Source organism: Coenobita brevimanus, chromosome 101 (assembly GCF_032717465.1).
Source record: "Coenobita brevimanus isolate Jiangsu-jjx chromosome 101, ASM3271746v2, whole genome shotgun sequence".
In the NCBI taxonomy this organism is placed as follows: domain Eukaryota; kingdom Metazoa; phylum Arthropoda; class Malacostraca; order Decapoda; family Coenobitidae; genus Coenobita; species Coenobita brevimanus.
In genome coordinates this window covers 21,780,239-21,802,301 of record NC_137054.1, presented here as the reverse complement: position 1 = coordinate 21,802,301, position 22,063 = coordinate 21,780,239, and positions in this window count along the sequence as shown.

The window sequence follows — 22,063 nt, the reverse complement described above, 5'->3', positions numbered from 1 at the left end:
AATATCCACGACTACCACAGCAACCCACATCCACACGACATATTCTAAGTATGCTTTAAATATATATATATATATATATATATATATATATATATATATATATCTATATATATATATATATATATTTTGTGAGACGTCTTAATCCCGTAAGGGGTGGCCACAAACAAATCGCCTCCATGTCGCCCTGTCCCCTGCCATTTCATTGCCCTGCTCCCAGCTTACAACCCCATCTCTCATATACCTCTCCACTCCATCCCTCCATCTCATCCTTGGCCTCCCCCTCCCTCTCTTCCCTCCACTTCACTCACATACACTCTCCTCGTCAGTCTCTCACTCTCCATCCTCTCCACATGGCCAAACCACTTCAGTGTGTTTCTCCTAACGCTTCCTATCACATCCACATCCACACCAACACCCTCCTTCACTTCCTCATTTGTCAGTCTGTCTCTCTATGTGACTCCACAGGCTCCTCTTAAATAACTCATTTCCACTGCTCTCAGTGGGACTTGTGTCCCTCCAACAACGCCCAAGCTTCACTTCCATACGTTAGAGTTGGTATCACAATACTGTCATGTAGTAACTTTTTCACTTCCATGATCACTTTCCTGTTTCTTATCACTGCTGTCAAGGAACCAGCAACCTTTCTTCCTTGTTGCACCCTTTCAAGCACATCACCCTCTAAATTTCTTTATATATATATATATATATATATAAATATATATATATATATATATATATATATATATAAAGTCAAGAGTGAGAGCCGTGGAAATGAGTTATTTAAGACGAGCCTCTGGAGTCACATGGAGAGACAGGCTGACGAATGAGGATATAAAGGAGCGTTGTGGTGTTGATGTGGATGTGATAGGAAGCGTTATGAGGAACACGCTGAGGTGGTTTGGCCATGTGGAGAGGATGGAGGGTCAAAGACTGACGAAGAGAGTGTATGTGAGTGAGGTGGAGGGGGAAAGAGGGAGGGGGAGGCCGAGGATGAGATGGAGGGATGGGGTGGAGAGGTATATGAGAGAGGGGTGTGTGAGTTGGGAGCAGGGGAGTGAAATGGCGGGGGACAGGGCGACTTGGAGGCGATTTGTTTGTGGCCACCCCAAACGGGATTGAGGCGTCTGGCAATCTATATATATATATATATATATATATATATATATATATATATATATATATATATATGTATATATATATATATATATATATATATATATATATATATATATATATATATATATATATATCTTTTTTGTGTCCGACTCTGGGCAAAGGCTTCAAGGCCTATCCCAAGGCCCAGTAGTCCTCCTACACGCCTACACATTTCACCACTTTGGCGCTAACACCCACCGTCCATATAGAATACATGCTAAGGCTGTCTCATACAGGACTGGTGTACTGGTATTAGCGGGGTATTTTTACGACATTTCGGCGGGTCTTCTGGTAGAGCAATGAAGTCTGCTTTTATGAAATTAAAATCCTAAGGTTGTTCCCTGCCCCAGCCAGGATTCGATCCTGGGCCAGTTATGACTGCAGGCCTCCTTTCTATCAATTCAGCCATTACTTACTCCTTTGAACTGATTTTTTTTCCCCCTAGTGATAACAGGCCCCATTACCATCGAGTGGGAATGGTTGCGCTATTCCGACGCGACATCTTGGTTGGATGCCCCCTCTGGTCAAAATATGTGCAAAGTAATGTTATTTCAAAAATGATCATTACGGTATGTATGATGCCAATACCCACATATAGTGGCACATGTTTATTTACTTCTTGGAAATTGCCCAGTTACAGACTGATTGAAGAAATGTCGTCCCCTGTCAATAAACGCGAATTACAATATTATGGAAAAGAAGCCATAAAAATATGGTAATATCTGAGATATGATCAGCAGAACGCTTCAAATCACTTGTTATAGTTCTTTGCCCCGCCCAGTAGTGTAGAGGCTGTGTTCGAATGCGTGGCTCGTCTGTGGTCATAACACTGCCCGCCACGCGTCTCTGGTCAGAGATAAGTAATCATGAGTGTACAAGACCTGCCCAGCTCAATTTCTGTTCATTTTATATCCAAACATGAATTCTACTGTTAATATATATATATATATATATATATATATATATATATATATATATATATATATATATATATATATATATATATATATATATCACTACCTATTTTACGCTGCAAGTATCAATTAGTGGAAGTGCAGGAATATATTTTGTATTTTCTACTTGATTGCAAAGACATGTGCAAAGGAAGTGTTTAGAATTCTAGCCATCTCAGTTTCATTGCTACTTTTGAGAAAAGCACCAAGTGCAAAAAGGGATCCATTATTCGACGTTTCACTAAGCAGGGTTCCTTGGGAATGAATCTCAGTGACAGTCATTAATGGAGGCTTCTTATTAAATGTGAAATAAACTTTATTCCCATCCCTGCTGTTTATGATTTTCTCCATGTTGTCGCAGTCTGGCTGAACAGAATCAACTCTTCATTGTCACTGTGTTCTCCACTGCCTAAGACAGTGCTTGAAATATTTGTGTCACTCACCCTCCAGTCTTTATCACAATGTTTCATATACTTGTGAGTAAATTTTCTGATGTTGTTGGTCCTTTAGTCATATCGTTCCTTAAGTATAAATTTATATACCGGCATTCTTTTTTTCACAAACAAAAAAGAAAAAAAACGAGACCAGTTTCTTAAGTATCTATTTCATTCGAGTTTTTGAACATCCTAAAATACGCAGAGGAGACCAAGAACGACTAAAAAGGGCATTTTTTTCCCCCTTTTTTCCCATGGAGTTTGCATGATCAAGTCTTAATCCTTTGATCCTTTGCAAGAATATATATATATATATATATATATATATATATATATATATATATATATATATATATATATATATATATATATATATATATATATATATATATGCACAATATACAGAGAGAGAGAGAGAGAGAGAGTGCCTCTGTGGTACAGTGGTAGAGTATGCATCTCGCACGCTTGTGGACACGGGTTCGCCTCCGCCAGAGTTGTAAAAACTTTGGGACGCGTTCACCGAGCAACTTACTGCTTTGGCGGACATGAGGGGTGCTGTGGTTAGACCAGTGTCGCATACTACAGTAGTGTGCTTGCACCCAGTCAGCTTAAGGTAGGCTGATTACACTTAGTTCACAGACTACACACACATCCAAAGCCACTCCAACATTACTATCACACTAACCCTATATACAGTCTCTGCCAGACAGTGTAAACCACTGGGTAGAGATACATTGGCTGTATGATCCCTGCTTCGGTAGGGATAGGCCAGACCTGCAGTGGACACTCAGTGGCTGGTGATGATGATGATGATATATCTGTCTGCCGATCTATCTATATACCTAGGCTGATTCCCCCAAGGAAAGGGAGGTAGCTGAGACAGGACGACACACTCCCAATTTACTCATCCACTCAAAACACATTCATTCGCACCTTAGCCCCAGAGGGGAGAAGGGACAGATCCTCACCGCATCACACCGCATGAGGGTCAACTGCGCAACGCAATCAGTGACATCCGCAGCAGGGCCTGACAGCAACTATATGCCACCTACACTTAGAACATTGCATTCTAAGCTAGACAATGATTCACTCAAGGTGAATGAAATTATTTTAGGCTGAATAAAACTGAAGGAGTGAAGGGAAGGTGAATGAAACTTGAACGTTCTACACCACCATTAAGAGTATCATTCCAGTTCTTGTTGAAAAGTAGCTAAATTGGGAACATGAGGTAAAGCTGCGGTTCAACAGGTGCCCACGGCGATCCTCCAGTGTTGTCATTTGTACATATATGACTCCACTAGCTCGTGTGGTTTATATACCATTTATGGAAAGTATCCTTCACTTCGAAATAGGAAAACCGTTGGTAGAGAGAAAAAACCTAATTTCCAGATCCACTAACATTAAAGAGCAATAGGATCTGAGTAACCAATTTAATGTCAATACCTGTTACCTTTAATATAGAAATAACTCTAAATATCTGACTAAATTAAATCATTCAGTGTTCAAGTTTCTTTCACCTTCCCTTCACTCCTCTAGGTTTATTCAGCCCTAAAATAATTTCATTCACCTTGGGTGAATCATTTACTAGCTTAAGATGCACTGTTCTGAGTGTAGATGGCCTATAGTTCTGTAATTACTAATGAAGCTTAAAAATGCTTCTAGGTTTGATATGAATGCATTATTATTTTGCTGTCCCATTAATTAATTAATTTACTTTTTGTATGTGTGGGAAAAAATCTTAATAATTCTGCACCAGCATTACGGTCTAATGCCGTGTATTTTGCAGATTATCTGTGTATACTGGACCTTACAGCAGGGCAGGTTTGTGAATTTCCACGAATAATACCCATGCGTCAGTGATTTCTGATGTTTGGATATTGATATTTCAAGGATTAGTACCTTTTTTTTTTTTTTACTTTATCTTCAAATCAGCCATTTTGTAGTTTGTATTATTCTCATAACTGGCCTTAACACTGTCGGCAATAAATTTTATGTTATAATATGATTATACGATAATCACCAGAAGTACATTCCTCTCCTACAGTACAGTTCTTATGTAAATTTTTTGGTGTGGTAAAGAGTTAAGAAGTTTCCTCAACGTGTTGAACGGCCTCCGAAAGGATGGTAGGGAGGAAGCGTGCGGTAAAATTATAATCGATAGGTGGAAGAAGAGGATGAAGATTTTGGAGGAAGGAAGATGACGATAGTGAAGGATGGGATGGGTTAGACAGAAGAGGTTGGGAGAAACTGGAGGACGAAGGACAAAAGGAAATGGGAGAAGATAAGAGATGTGTGAATGGGATGGGAAATCCCATTTGAAATAATTTGAGCAGGGATGAGTTAGGAGGGAAGATGAAAGTAAGCAGAGTAGGATGAAGTGGGAAAAGGGGAGAGGGGTGTTGGAGTGGGGGAAGGGAGAGGGGATGGGGTGAACGGGAGAGAACGAAAGTAAATGAAAGAGGGAGGATTTGGGATATGGGGAGGAAGGAGAATTAAGTTGGGTAAATGAATGGAGAGAGAGAGAGAGAGAGAGAGAGAGAGAGAGAGAGAGAGAGAGAGAGAGAGAGAGAGAGAGAGAGAGAGAGAGAGAGAGAGAGAGAGAGAGTATGGAAGGAGAAAACAGAGAGAAAAAAAAAAAAGAGAGGGAAGGGCTGGGGGGAGTAAAGAATATGGAAGACATAGGACTAGGTGATAAAGTGAGGAACTGAAGGAACGGAAGGAGACGAAGAATGGAAGAAAATGAAAGATGAGGAGAAGGGGAGGACAAATGAAAGTCGGGCAGAAGGGGAAGAGATGAGAGATTGAGGGAATGGCAGGTGAGGGAAGGAGGGATGGGGGAGGCATGATTTACTGGGTGGGGGAAGGAAGAAGCTTATTTTGTGGGATGGATGAAAAGAACTGGCGAAAGGGGGGGAAGTGAAGGCGAAGAAGGATGAAGAGAAGGAAAGGAATGAAAGGGTTGAGGGAACTGAAGGACTTCACGGATAGAGGGAAGGAGATAACAGACGGAGAAAGAAAGAGTATAGGATGGAGGAAAGGAGAAAAATTATGAACTGAAGGAAAAGAAGTGAAAATTGAAGTAAATGGCAGATCGGAAAGGATGGAAAAAAAGTGGAATGAACCGCTTGTACAAGGGAAATTGGAGGATGGGGAGAGGGGAAGGAGACGAAGGGTAGAGAAAGAAAAGGTGAAGGGAAGAAAAGAAAGAAGGAGAAGGATGAGAGGAGCAAAGGGAAAAGATGGAAATTAAGGTTCAAGGAAGGGAAACGGTGAAAAGAAAGGAACTGTAGAGGGAAGGGAGTGTGGAGGAAAGAGGAGATGAACGGTGGAGAGTAGGGAAAAAATGAAGGTAGGGGAAGGCTGGGTAAAAGAGGAGATGGAGGATGGATAAAAGTAATGGCATTGAAGGTTGGATGGAAGAGAAGGGGTTGAAGAATGCAGGAGGTGGAAAGAAATGATGGGGGAAGGAATGGAGAAGGAGTTTTGAAGGGCCGAGGAGAGGGAAGTTGAAGTGTGGAAAGAGAACAGAAGGAAAAGGAATAGGGAAGTAGATCAAATGTGGAGGAATGATAAGATGTGAAACTGAGAAGAGGGGTGAAGGAAGGAAAGGAAAGGCAAAGGAGTGATGAATGGAAAGAAAAATGGGAGTTGAGGGTTGGAGGGAAGTGAAGTGAAATTTTATCGGGGTTTTCAGGGATTGATGTCAGGGAGTGGCTTAGGAAGGTCTAACATTTGTTCTAAGGAATATCTTTCGTTTTAATTTTCTTTTCACCGGATAGTTTTATTGAGCATAAAGAAACCCTTACAATGGGGAGGGCTTTCAAACTATCATCCCCCCCCCCAACCCGACCTTTGTTAACCCTGTCTCTTGAGAGGTTCCCCCTCAAATGAATAAGATCGCCTAGAATTAGCATTAAAGAAAAGTGGTCATCGTACTATAGGATAAATGAATAAGTGAGTGAGTAAAGGAAAGGAAGCAGGTGATAGAGCATAGAGACAGAGACTGTAAGAGAAATAAATGAAACTGGATAAAACAGAGGGACGTGGAGAGGGCCGACGGAGAGGAGAGTGTGAGTGACAACTGTGAGTGATTAAGTCTAAACTGCATAAAAAAATCTATCTATCTATCTATCTATAGCCCGACGCCCTAATCCCGCAAAGGGTGCCCGCATAAAAAATAAGGGGTTGAAATACAAGTGCGGGAAGAGTGTTTGCTATGTAGCGGGCAAACGTGGGTTGATGATGGGATGGACGGTATGTAGATGGAAAGGGAAGATAGATGGAACTCTTTCTATAGTTATATACGGCTACACCGAGTATACTGAATAAGGTGGCACAAATATTACATCTCACCAGAAACTACGTGGCAAAGAGGTGAGATTATTTTACCACAATCCCCCTAGTCATACATGAATTTCACTAGCACTGAATATTTGGGCGTTCCTGTTTGATCATCGTCTACTAGAGGTCCAGCCGCAACTCCTCCTGTGCTTACGGGCTGTGTGCCACTGAAGATGAATGAGCACTGTCTTGGTATGTCGGAGACCGGAACATTAAAAAACTGAAATCCATAAAAATCTTCATGTACAATGGAAGAGGTCTCGTAGAAGATACAAACGTTAATGAATTAACTAGAGAACATTAGCTGGGATGCTTTAGGACTGAGTGAGATCCACAGAGAAGACGAAAACTTAATTCAGCTCCAAGGCATCAATCACCTATTTTACTAGATAAGACAGCAGAATGAAAGAATTAGTGATGTAAGATATCTATTTATCAGAAATCCCACAGAGAACATTGTTTCCTCTCTCCGACAAGGAGAGTATGTTTTCACCCTGTTTGACTGTTTGTTTCCTGTTAGCAAGATTTGTCAAAAACTAAGAGAGAGATTTGGCCCAAAGTTGGTAGGTAGATAGCCCATGTCCCAGGGAACAATCGATTAATTTTTGGCACCGATCCGGACCGTATTAAAGATTCTGGATCCGGAAAACATTTTTTATGAACCCCTAGTCAGTGATGAGAAAACTCAACCCATTATGAAGAGTGTTTTGAAAATTACGTTGCCCTTGTCGGAGAGATGCGCTCCAATGAGTGTCCCTCTACTTCAGCAGTGTGTTCGACAGACTAGTACGGATCGTAAACAGACTGTGCAAAAGATACTCTCCGAAAGCAATAGAAATGCACAAGTGCTCGTGGGCCCTTCAGGCCCTCTCACACGTGCTCCTGTGGAGGGCTCTTGCGCTGCGCGCTTGTTTCACACTCGTTTTCTCGTGTTTCTCACTCGTTTCCTCGAGCTTTGCACGTGCGTTGCGATCATTTTAGGTAATCCGAGTCACGTTTATGTGCCGTTCTAGTCTAACATTTTCACTATCGGCCATCAAGGTGACATCGAAGGGCCCATGTTGGTCTGTTTATGTCCTCTTCTAGTCTAAAGTTGCTTCTCACTCGTTTCCTCTCGCTTCACATGTGTGTTGTGATCGTTTCAGGTAATCCGAGATACGTTTATGTGCTGTTCTAGTCTAACGATGTCACTATCGGTCGTCAAGAACACATCACTATAAAGCCATCAAAATTTCTACGGTGAACGCAACCCTTATTTCACGTACTCACGCCGGGAGCGGCGTTTTTTGGTCAAACTTTGATCATTCATTAAATATAGTAAAAGTTTTTCAATTGCAATGGGACCAAGTTTTTTCACATCAGCGATTTTTTTTTGCGATTTTTGTGCCACTTTTGGTGCGATTTGAATATATAGTTTCGGCTGCCCAAAATATATACACACGCAGACACACACACGGCTATTGCTATAGTATATTAGATGCACCCGCTTCTCTGAGCACAGATGAATAAATAAAAACATTCCATGACGACATCTCCCTGATTATGCAAGAAGAAAGTGGTGGATATACTATGCTCATAACAGATTTCAAGGCAAAATTTAGCCAATCGAGGAATAGAGAAGCATGTATGGGAAAATTTGGAGTAGGAATGAGGAATGACAGAGGAGAAATAGCGGCAAATTTCGCTGAAATTAAAAACTTGGGAATAATGAATAAATTCTTCCACAGAAGAACTGAGAGAAAGTGGACCTGGAGAAGCACAAATGGAGGAAAAGAAAGAATGAAATTGACTTCATCATGTCAGATAAGAACAAAACGATGAGTATGTCACAATTATCAACAAATGTAGGAAGTGACTGTTGAATAGCGGGTTGTATAGCCACGTTCAGTTTTAAAAGTGAAAGACCCTGATGATTGGAAATAAAAAGAAAACCCCAGTAAAACTATCGAAAGTAAAGTTGCCTTTCACATAGAAATAAAGAACAGATTTGAGGCTCAATGACATACCATGACTGTGTGATGCTGGTAAGTTACTTGATCGATAGACTAACGAAAGTTTTAAGGCAATCGGCGGAGGTAAAAGGAAAGATAGTACAACCGAACCCAAGAAGCAGTGAAGGGCGAGTCTCGAGCTCATAAAAGAAGAAGGAAGATGAAAGTAAAACCAAAGAAATATTAAATAGAAAGAGTAGAATTAAAACGCTTATCAGTTAAAGGTAAAGAAATATAAAATGAAAGAGAAATATGCATCAGATCAAAGAAGTCATCAGAAAAGGTAAAAGTCTGAAACAGGTCTGAGGCAAAATTACACTATTAAATAAATAAATTATATCACTGCAAGACAAAAATGATGAAGTCAACAAGTACAGAGAGAAGTAGATAAAACAGCTTTGAAGAATTTTACAAAGAATATACATCAGTGATTGTAGTACCAACTTTAACTTTTCAGGTGACACAAATAGTGCCTTTGTTCAGCAAAGAACTTGCAATCGCTGTTGATTATATATATATATATATATATATATATATATATATATATATATATATATATATATATATATATATATATCTATATATATCTATATATATATATCTATCTATCTATATATATATATATCTATCTATATATATATATATACATATATATATATATATATATATATATATATATATATATATATGTATATATATATATATATATATATATATATATATATATATATATATATATATATATATATTCATTATATGCATAGATAGACACATATAGATACATAAACAGATAGAGAGACTAATATCCGTGAACAAATACCAATCTGAACTCCGTTCGCTTTTTCTTCCAATCAGTATCCCCTCTCCTCACAGAACCCCAAATCTCTCCCTCTACTGACATATCCCAATTATGTTTTCCTGGTTACCATCTCCTCACAAACTTTCGTAACAAGGGTTGCGCCTGTTGTTATACCAGATCTGAATTTGCAGTTGACACTGTTTTGAACTTCACTTCAGTCAATTTTAATTTTTCACTATATAAACTAAATCATCTAAATATTACCAGATATATCTGTGTAGTTTATCGCTTCCCCAGTGTTTCTTCAGAGCCCAGCATAGTTGATCCCATATCCACAGAGTTGACTAGCCTTAACCTTACTCTTACCATTGATATTACCGTTTGGGGAGATTTTACCTTCAATAATGTAGATTGGTTATCGCATTCTGCCAGGACTGATAATATTGGTCTAGAATGCGAGCTGTTTGCAGAATCATTTAATCTCATGCAATATTAATTAACGAACCAGAGTAGCAAATAATCCCGACCATAACGTCTGTCTCTTGGACCTATTCCTGACAAATTATCCAGATCAGTGCACGATAGAAGTACTGTCGCCACTTGGATCCTCCAACCACAATCTTATCAAAGCTTCATAAGTCAGTTCCCTCGAACCTTCCCATTCTGAACATGTCAGTAATACCTAATGGCTATTTCATAGGGCAGATTGGGATGGTTTTAGATATTATCTTGCTGGTATTCCATGAGAGTCTATCTTGTCCAGTGGCATCAATTCTACCCAGTCCCACATCAATGACTTCTTGCAAGCTGGAATGGAATTGTTCATACTCGATCAACAGTTCACCAAAAGACTGGGCTCTCCAGAATGGTTTGATAGTAACTGTGCCAGAGCAACGAGCCAAAATTCCATAGCATTTAACTCTTACTTAAAATCATGAACATCTGAATCCCTTAGTCAATTTGAAATTGCTAGAATCCATGAAAAAGCATTAATAAGTCTCACTAAATCAACTTTCTTCCCAACCAAGCATCCAGATTATTAAATAATCCCAGTGACAATAGAAAACTCTGGTCAACTGCAGTTCTTTCATTAATAATTTTAACAAGTCATCGCCCATTCCACCACTAAAATCTTCAGATGGTAACACTATAATTGGCCCACGTGGTAAAGCAGGCATCCAGAAATTCTTCCTTAGAGGAAGTCACCCAGACTCTCCCTGTACTAGAACTTGACTCTCCCGAAACTGCTCAAGATGCTGACTAGATACGTAAAATCCATCACAGACAATTTACCAACCAACAAAGCTCTAGCTCCAGATGGAATTCCTCCAATTGTTTTGAAAAAGCGATCTCCAAAATTTGCTCCTGTTCTAGCTAAATTATTCAGAATATACATACGTACTTCTTCATTTCCTGATTCCTGAAAGGATGCGAATATCCACCCAATTCCGAAAAAAAGGAAGTTCCTCTGACCCTTCTGATTACTGACCAATTGCCATCACATCTTCTGGTAAAGTATTTGAGTTTGTAATAAAACACACATACACACACACACACACACACACACACACACACACACACACACACACACACACATATATATACATACACACATACAGTAGGTAAACATCTTGAATCCAACAACTTAGTGATAGACAGAATGGTTTTCGCCACGAGAGATCCACTATTGAGATACTTAATCTCCTGACCCATACCATCCATCAGTCAACTGACCAACATGGAGAAACTCATGCAGCAGCCCTTGATATTTCTAAAGCAGTTGACAGAGCATGGCACCATTCCCTTCTATCCAAACTTCCTTTCTATGTCCTATCATCTTTTGTTCCTCTGATTTCTTCATATCTCATCAAGACAGAAAAATAAAATTAAATTATGTACATTGCAATATCCACTCGATTAATGCCGGCGTGCCTCAAGGATCAGGTCTAGCTCCATCCCCATTCCTGATTCATATTGATGATCTCCAGTCTATCTCCCATAATCCCATTCATTCATACAGTATGTTGATGAATCATCACTTTCCAGTCCATTCAAACTTATACACTCATTCACAAAGTTTAACATTTCTAACTCCTAACCCGGTACAGTAATCTCCCTAAATTAAGACTTCTCTAATATCACTGAGTGGGGAAAAAATAAGATTGCCTCATATAATAATAGGAAAGCAAATTACCTGTATATACAACTTACTAATAGACAGGTATTGCCTGATTCCTATAGTGCCTTCAATCCTGCTAATATTCCTGTCTCTAAAAGTAATGAAATTCTCGGTGTTTCACTTAAAGATGCCCTCAGCTGGACCTCTCATGTTGGATCACTTGCTAAAACCGCTTAAAAAAAAAAAATGGATTATAATTTTACAAAGTCCGTAATTTCTTCATCAACGAACAGTTATCTATCTATCTATCTATCTATAAACACACACACACACACACACACACACACACACACACACACACACACACACACATATATATATATATATATATATATATATATATATATATATATATATATATATATATAAGCCTTTATCATTCTTTTTCTGTGCCTGCCCTCCTCTCTTCCTATTTCTCCCATCTTAACTGTCACTTGTTATTACTTTTCTTTCCTTAACAGGTGCCTTTACATTGAGTGACAAGCCAAATGCTTCCCTGTAAGCCAAGAATCCATTTACAACGCTGGGTGGTAACCATATAACCAAACCATAAGTGCTCCCTACGTGTCAACAAGTGGGTTGATGGAGGGTTAGTGCCCCTCCCCATAAAACAAATAACCCAAAGTAAAACGGCCACCCCTTATGGGATGATGGCGTCTGGGAATTAAAAAAATATATATATATTTTTTTACAAGACATATGTGCACTCTCATCTGGAATATTGCCCACATTTGTGGAATGGATTTAGAGAGGTCATATATATATATATATATATATATATATATATATATATATATATATATATATATATATATATATTGTTACATAGCCTATAATTTCATCATTCTTTGTGTAATTCTTACATACAGTATGCTGCATGTTTGATCACGAGCGTGTTCTACCTCACTCCCCCCTTCTACACTTATAGCAGAGTAAGTCGTTCTTTCTGTTGTTCAGAGCAGGATTGTCAACTCTTTGTCCCCTATGGCTTCATTTGCGCGTCCTTCTTACAAGTTGTATCAAGCTCTGCCGGCCCCTATATAATGAGCTCAGTCTCTGCATTAATTGCCACTTTGATCTACTCATTCTGCTCACATCTCTGTCCTCCCCTGAACAGTTGTTATTATTGTGAGTGCTCAGGAAATCTCCAGCCATCTAGCAGCTGTGTAATTTGAGTATAAGTGTTATTACATTTTGTTCTTGTACTGTATAGCATAAGGTGTTGATTCGTAGGCCTGGTGAAGTTTTTGTAAATCATATTGTCAGCCAGTGGTAATAAAATTTTGTATCTGTAATAATATATCTTGCATTCACTGAGTATTATCTGGCTTTCTCATTTTATCAGGGCTGACTTAGATAAAAGAAGATGTGTGGATGAAAAGGTTGCAGAGACTGAAATCCTAATAAACAAAAATGATGGACAGAGTCAAAGAATAGCATATGAATCGATTAGAGAACTGAGTGGTAATGCAGGTAAACGCAAGGAAATACCAATTAGAGACAGGGAAGGAAATTTATTGACCAAAGATGGAGATATTAAAAATAGATGGAAAGAGCATTTTGAGACAGTTCTTAATAGACCAGTACCACCAGAAGAGGATATACCGTCTGCTCAGGAAGATTTAAATATAGAAACAGGAGAGTTGAGGCTTGCAGAAGTGGAGAAAGCAGTAAAACAGTTACAGAATAATAAGGCACCAGGGGAGGATGGTTTATTTCCGGAAATGTTTAAAGTGGAGGGGGATAGATTAATAATGATCTTGACCAAGCTATTCAGTAAGATATGGGTGACGGGGTTACTACCATCAGTTTGGAAGAATGGTGTAATTGTTAAAGTTCCGAAGAAAGGAGACCTGAGTGAATGTGGTAATTGGAGGGGAATCTCTTTGTCACCGATAGCTTTGAAAGTTTTCAGTAGTGTTGTTAAATAGGTTGGAGCCGGTGGTTGAGGGTATTCTGAGGGATGAACAGGCTGGTTTTAGAAAGGGACGTGGTTGCAATGATCAGATCTTTATAGTTAGGCATTTGATGCAGCAAGTTAATGAAATGAGAGTACCGTTAAGTCTTTGTTTTTTTGATTTTGAAAAGGCTTTTGATAGTGTTTCGAGAGAGTCTATGGGGAAGATCATGAGACATTATGGAATACCAGAGGAATTTGTGAGGGTCATTATGAACATGCATGAGGACACATTTTGTAAAGTGATGGTTGATGGTTGTCTGAGTGATTCGTTTGAAGTCAAGTCCGGAGTAATTCAAGGTGGTGTTCTATCGCCTTTACTATTTATATTGGTCATTGATTACATTATGAAACGTGTTGGAACAGAAACCGGTGCAGGTATACTTTGGGGAGAGAACAGGAAACTTTTGGATTTAGATTATGCAGATGATATAGTTTTGATTTGTGATGGGCCAGAAGAGATGCAGAGTGTTGGACTGTTTGGTGAGTGAAGGTCGCAAGGTGGGTTTGGTTATTAATTGTGGAAAAACTGAAATAATCAATATGAATATGGAAAATGCGCAGGAATGTGTAATTGGAGGTATGGTTGTAAAGCAAGTTGATAGGTTTAAATATTTAGGTACTTATTTAGCCAAGGATGGTTCTTTGAACTTTGAATTCGAGGAAAGGTTAAAGAAGGCTAATCAGGCAATGGGAATGCTTAAAAATATTTGGAATAATAACAATTTTTCTGTGCATACAAAAATCAAACTTTATAAGGTAATGGTTAGGAGTATCTTAATTTATGGACACGAGTCTTGGTACAGCACAGTGACTATGAAAAATAAATTCTTGGTGTTTGAAAATAAAGCACTTAGAAGAATATTAGGAGTTAAGTGGTGGGAAAGGATACCAAATAGTAGAATTAGAGAAATAACGGGAGTGCAGCCGATCGATGAATATGTTAGATTCTCACGATGGAAGTGGCTAGGACATGTGTATAGGAGACAGGGAATAGTACGAGGTACACCAGGGTGGGTGGCACCTGGTAGGAGAGGTAGAGGAAGGCCAAAAGAGACGTGGGTGAGGACAATGAGACGGGAAGCTGGAGATGAGTGTTGGGGAGATCTTGAGGAGTTAGCACAAGATAGGATGTGGTGGTGTGAGTTCATCGAGGCCCTATGCATCCCCGAGGGTGCCACAGGAAATGATTGATTGATTGATTGATTGAGTGACTTAGATAAATTTACACATGCTAATTTCGTGTTAATAGAGGCTATTGCAGTTAACCATATATTTAACCTGTTTTTTGCCATTACATTATCCTTAGGAGTCCTGAATGTTTTGTTGTTAGTTTGAGCATTAAACTTTAACTTGTAATTTTACCTAACTCTTTTGTTTTGAACCTGGAACTTTGCGGGACAGTAGTGATTTTTAGTATTCTCACTTAAAGTGCATTATCTGTCTCTGTTCCGTAACATAAATTTGGCGACCTCTTATCAGGATATTCAGGACATTATCTTAAGGATATTGCTTGATATTTTGTGACTGTGATTTATTCATGATGTCTACTATTACTACGCTTGATGAAGCCAAAGATTTTTTGTCAAATGTGCAAACAGCGTGTGATGTAGAAAACAGAACAAAGAATGAACTTAAGCTTGTTGCTCAACAATTGGGAATTGCAGTTCACTCTCATCATTCTAAAGATCAAATTGTTGGCATGATTAATAAAAGCTTGTTTAATGTAACTCCTCCAAATGAGCAAACGCAGATTATAGCTAAGTTACAGCTAGCTCTGCAGGAGGCTTGTGTTAAGGAGGCTGAGTTTCAGGCACGTGCTAAGGAGGGTGTCTCAGGCTAAGGAGGCGGAGTCTCAGGCTCGTATTCAGGAGGCTGAGTTTCAGGCACGTGCTAAGGAGGCGGAGTCTCAGGCTCGTATTCAGGAGGCACAGGCACAGGCTCAGGCACAAATTGAACTAGCTAGGATTCAGGCAGACCATGAGTATCGCATGAAACAAGGTGGAACTGGATCATCTAGCTCTGATGATTTTGATGTGGCTAAAAATGTTAAACTTGTCCCTCCTTTTAATGAATCTGATTTAACAAAGTATTTTCAGTTGTTTGAGAGGGTAGCTACAGGTTTTAATTGGCCCAAAAAGTATTGGCCAGTACTCCTTCAAACTGTTCTCACCGGTAAAGCTCAAGTAACTTATGCATCTTTGCCTCAGGATCAATCTGATGATTATGATGTAGTTAAGAGTTTGATTCTTAAGGCCTATGAGCTTGTTCCTGAAGCCTATAGAGTAAAATTTAGGACAACTTATAAGCAAGATAAGCAATCCCATGTTGAGCATGCAAAAATCAAAGAAGATCTGTTGGAGCAGTGGTTAAATTCTAAGAATGTGGATTCTGATTTTGGTAAATTTAAGCACATGATTTTGCTGGAGGACTTCAAAAGGTGTATTAATAAAGATGTAAGCCTATATCTTGATGAGAGAAGAATAGATAATTTGTCTGATGCTGCAGTTTTAGCTGATGAATATGTTCTCACTCACAAGAGATATTCTAAAGAAAAAAGGAAAGCTGAGAGAAAGTACGTTGCCTCTACTCAGAGTACAGGTAACAGGAAAGAGAATAAAGATGATGTTTCTCAGGAAGTAAATACCAGCTTCACCTCTAGATTTCAGAAAAGTAAATGTACTTATCGTAGTAAGCTTGGTCATCCTACGGAGAAATGTTTCAGGAGACAGCGTGATGTGAACAAAAAGGAGTCTTTAAATATTCAGTCAATTGGTCTAGTGTCCACCCTTGAGAGTTCCCAGAATTCTTTAACTGAGTTAACTGAACCTGCTTTAAGGGGTAAATTAAATTCTCATGATGAAGCTCCTCTTTTGAGCAATAACGTGGGTGACACTCTCAAGAGTTCATGTGCTAATTTCCTGTCTGATGGTTTTGTCAGTCCTCTGGACAGTAATGACAGGAAATCAGTTAAAATATATCGTTTATACAGGTGCTTGCCAATCCCTTATGCTGACCAGTGTTCTAGGCTCTAATGTTAATTCCTCTGATGAAACTGTAATCTTACAAGGCGTAGGGAATAATTACTTCTCTGTCCCTCTGTGCATAGTGAATTTAGAGTCTGGTTTTGTTAATGGTTTCTTTATGGTTGGGTTGGTTGAGACACTCCCAATGTCAGGTGTAACTTTCTTACTTGGAAATGATATTGGTGGAAGTCAAGTGTGTCCAGCTCCTCAGTTGTCTAGTGAGCCAGTGGCTGCGACCCAGGATTGTGATGTCCCTGATGTGTTCTCTGCATGTGCTGCCACTAGGGCTAAGTCTAAAGTTACTGGTGACTTAGAGGATAATGATGATGATGATGTTATCCTAGCTGACACTTTTCTTGCTAATTTGGACCACTCACCAGATGAGGCAGTATCCCGTAGTGTTGATAATTTGTCTCGTCAAGAGTTGGTTGAGTTGCAGGTTGCTGTACCTGAGTTGAGACGTCTAGCTAACTCTGCTTGCAGTGAGGAAGAGTCAGCTGGTGCTTCTACTTGTTATTATATAAAGTCAGGAGTACTTGTGAGGAAGTGGAGACCCCCAACAGCATCAGCCGACTGTGAATGGGAGGTTGTACATCAAGTTGTCATCCCTCGTGTTTGTAGGCAGGATATCATTAGAGTGGCTCATGATTCCAGTTTGGCAGGACACCTTGGAGTGAGGAAGACTGTGGCACGCATTTTGAAACACTTCTACTGGCCAGGTATCTTCAGGGATGTTTCCTGGTATTGTAAGTCTTGTCACACCTGTCAAGTTGTGGGGAAGTGTAATCAGACCGAAAAGGTTGCACCTCTAGTTCCCATTCCTCCTTTTGAGGCGCCATTCACCCGTGTGTTGGTGGATATTGTGGGCCCTCTTCCTAAGACTTCTTCAGGATTTTCTTATGTGTTGACCCTGATTGATATGGCTACTCGTTATCCTGAATCCATTCCACTTAGAAATATCTCAGCAAAGAACGTGGTTAAGGAAATGCTAGGGTTCTTCACAAAGTTTGGTCTGCCCAAGGAGGTACAGTCAGACCGGGGAAGTAATTTCATGTCAAATGTTTTCAAGCAGTCTCTGAAAGAGTTGGGCATCACCCAGATTACGTCTTCAGCTTACCATCCCCAGACCCAAGGAGCGTTGGAGAGATATCATCAAACACTCAAATCGATGCTCAAGAAATACTGTTTGGAACATCAGAAAGACTGGGATAAAGGTCTTCCATTCGTTGTATTTGCCGTAAGAGAATCTCCAAATGAATCACTGGGCTTCTCACCCTTTGAACTACTGTTTGGTCATGAAGTAAGAGGACCCCTTAAGTTACTCAAAGAATGCTGGCTGTCGGAGGAAGATGACGTCAACCTGCTGGAGTATGTGATGAAGTTCAAAGAACGGCTGTCCAATGCTTTACAGCTGGCGAGAGAGAATTTATGAGCTGCTCAGGAGAAGATGAAGACTTGATATGATAAGAAGTCCAGGTTACGCCACTTTCAGCCAGGAGATCAGGTTTTGATTCTGCTACCGGTGCATGGGCAACCTCTTCAAGCCAAGTTTGGTGGTCCTTATTTCGTGGAGAAGAAACTCAGTGATGTCAACTATGTCATCACCACACCAGATCGTAGAAAGAACAAGCAACTTTGTCACATCAACATGCTAAAGTTATATCACAGGCAGGATGAAAATAACCCAGTCTGCACTGTAGCTGTTCCACCCGAGTCTGCAAGTGAAGTTCTCCCATGCAGCATGACCCTGAGTGATAGTTTGGGGAAGAATCCTGATATCACGAATGATCTCCAAACTAAGCTTTCTCATCTAGCTCCCGAGGAAAGGCAGGAGTTTTCGGCATTACTGCAGGAGTACCCGCAAGTGTTCCATGCCACTCCAGGAAGAACCACTGTGTTGATGCATGATGTCGATGTTGGAGACGCAAAGCCAATTAAACTGCCTCCTTACCGTGTGAACCCAGTGAAAATTCCTCTCATCCAGAAGGAGCTTGGCTACATGTTGGACCACAAGATGATTGAGCCCTGTCAGAGTGAGTGGAGTTCTCCTGTCACTCTAGTCCCTAAGCCAGGTGGGTCACAGCGGCTTTGCATCGACTACAGACGTGTTAGTCAGAAAACCAAAACAGACACTTACCCTCTCCCTCGTGTGAAAGATTGCATAGACAAGATCGGAAAGGCTAGGTACATAAGTAAGTTTGATTTGTTAAAGGGATACTGGCAAGTACCTATGACTGAACATGCTAGGGAGATCTCATGTTTTGTAACACTAGGAAAGACTTTTGCATGTTCTGTAATGCCATATGGTATGAAGAATGCACCAGCCACATTTCAGAAGCTCATGAATGTTGTAACTGAGGGTTTGGCAGGGTGTGTTGTTTATATTGATGATGTATTAATCTTCAGTGACAACTGGAAAGATCACCTATGCCATGTCAGTAAATTTCTTGAGTGTTTGGTTCAGGCTAATCTTGTAGCTAATTTATCAAAGTGTGAGTTTGGTCAAGCTAAAGTTCAGTACCTTGGGTACGTAATTGGTGATGGACATGTTGCACCACCAGGAGCTAAGGTTCAGGTTATAAGTGATCTCCCCAGACCTAAAAGTAGGAAAGAGCTACAAAGATTTTTGGGAATGGTAGGTTATTACAGGAGATTTGTTCTTAACTTTTCAATTCTTGTATCACCACTTACAGACCTACTGAAAAAGGGAGTTAAATTTGTCTGGACCGATAACTGTGAATCCTCTTTCAACAAACTTAAAGCTATCCTATTAAGTCAGCCAGTGCTCGCTACTCCAAATTTTGCTAAGCCTTTTAAGATGGTTGTTGACGCAAGTGATACAGGAGCTGGGGCTCTTTTGCTGCAAGAGGATGATCAGGGTATTGAACACCCTGTATCTTATTACAGTAAGAAGTTCACTCCACCTCAAAAGAACTACTCAGCTATTGAGAAAGAGCTTTTGGCCTTGATTTTGGGTTTACAGCATTTTTCATTTTATTTGTGTTCTGGTTTTGACCCCATACTCATTTATACCGATCATAACCCACTGAAATTCATTAGTAAGTTTAAAGATAAAAATCAGAGATTAACAAGATGGAGTCTACTTCTTCAGGAGTATTCATTAGACATACAACATGTCAAGGGGAAAGAAAATGTTATTGCAGATTGCTTATCTAGACTTTAGACAGATTGTTTTAGAGTAATAAGAGATTTCCTTTGTAAATTTCTTTTTTCTTTGTGGGGAGGTGTTACATAGCCTATGATTTCATCATCCTTTATGTAATTCTAATGTACAGTATGCTGCATGTTTAATCACGAGCGTGTTCTACCTCACTCCCCCCTTCTACACTTATAGTAGAGTAAGTCGTTCTTTCTGTTGTTCAGAGCAGGATTGTCAACTCTTTGTCCCCTATGGCTTCATTTGCACGTCCTTCTTATAAGTTGTATCAAGCTCTGCCGGCCCCTATATAATGAGCTCAGTCTCTGCATTAATTGCCACTTAGATCTACTCCTCATTTTGCTCACATCTCTGTCCTCCCCTGTACAGTTGTTATTATTGTGAGTGCTCAGGAAGTCTCCAGCCATCTAGCAGCTGTGTAATTTGAGTATAAGTGTTATTACATTTTGTTCTTGTACTGTATAGCATAAGGTGTTGATTCGTAGGCCTGGTGAAGTTTTTGTAATTCATATTGTCAGCCAGTGGTAATAATATTTTGTATCCGTAATAATATATCTTGCATTCACTGAGTATTATCTGGTTTTCTCATTTTATCAGGGCTGACTTAGATAAATTTACACTTGCTAATTTCGTGTTAATAGAGGCTATTGCAGTTAACCATATATTTAACCTGTTTTTTGCCATTACATTATCCTTATGAGTCCTGAATGTTTTGTTGTTAGTTTGAGCATTAAACTTTAACTTGTAATTTTACCTAACTCTTTTGTTTTGAACCTGGAACTTTGCGGGACAGTAGTGATTTTTAGTATTCTCACTTAAAGTGTACATTATCTTTCTCTGTTCCGTAACAATATATATATATATATATATATATATATATATATATATATATATATATATATATATATATATATATATATATATATATTTAGAAGACATATGTGCACTCTCAGCTGGAATAATGCTCACATTTGTGGAACAGATTTGGAGAGGTTATATATATATATATATATATATATATATATATATATATATATATATATATATATATATATATATATATATATACCTAGGCTGCTTCCCCCAAGGAAAGGGAGGTAGCCGAGACAGGACGACACATTCCCCAGTTACTCATCCATTCAAACACATTCATTCGCATCATAGCCCCAAAGGGGAGAACGGACAGATCCTCACCGCACCACACCGCACAAGGGTCAACTGCGCAATGCAATCAGTGACATCCGCAGGAGGGCCCGACAACAGAACTGGTTTACCCTTGTCACATCATAACAGACCCATCCCCTTACCCGCACCTGACCTGATTAGCTGATCCGACCAAATGCGGGAGAATATCCCCTCAGGGCTGCGTCATCACTTATTCATTCACAATTTCTCTCTATTTATTTCTGTCATGCACAGCCACTCTTCCTTGCTCAACAGACATCCCTCTCGCATCCAGCGCTCTCTTCACACTGTCCATCCATCCTATTCGTGGTTTTCCTCTCAGCCTTACACCTCTTACATCAGATCTAGTTATCTTTTTCACCAATCGCTCATTATCCATTCTCTCCATATGCCCAAACCATCGCAACACCCTCTGCTCAACTCTACCAGCCATCTCCCGAACAACTCCAGTTCTCCTTCGCACTTCATCATTTCGCACCCAATCCATACGCGTCAGTCCACACATACTCCTCAGACACCTCATCTCCATTACATTCAAACTTTTCCTCTCTGCTACACCCATATTCCATGTTTCAGCCCCATATAATGCAGTCGGTACCACAACACCCTCATACAGCCTTCTCTTTACATCCATTCTAAGCGAACGACATTTAAACACTTTTTTCATTCCTCCCAGCACCTTTCCTACTTCATTTATTCTAAACTTCACTTCTGCATCTATTCTTCCATCCAGAGCAACATGTGACCCTAGATATTTAAAACAATCCACCTCCTCAAGCAACTCACTATTCAGAACTATATTCATCCCCCTACCATCTATCAACCTCGTACACTTCATCACTTTACTCTTATTCTCATTTACTTT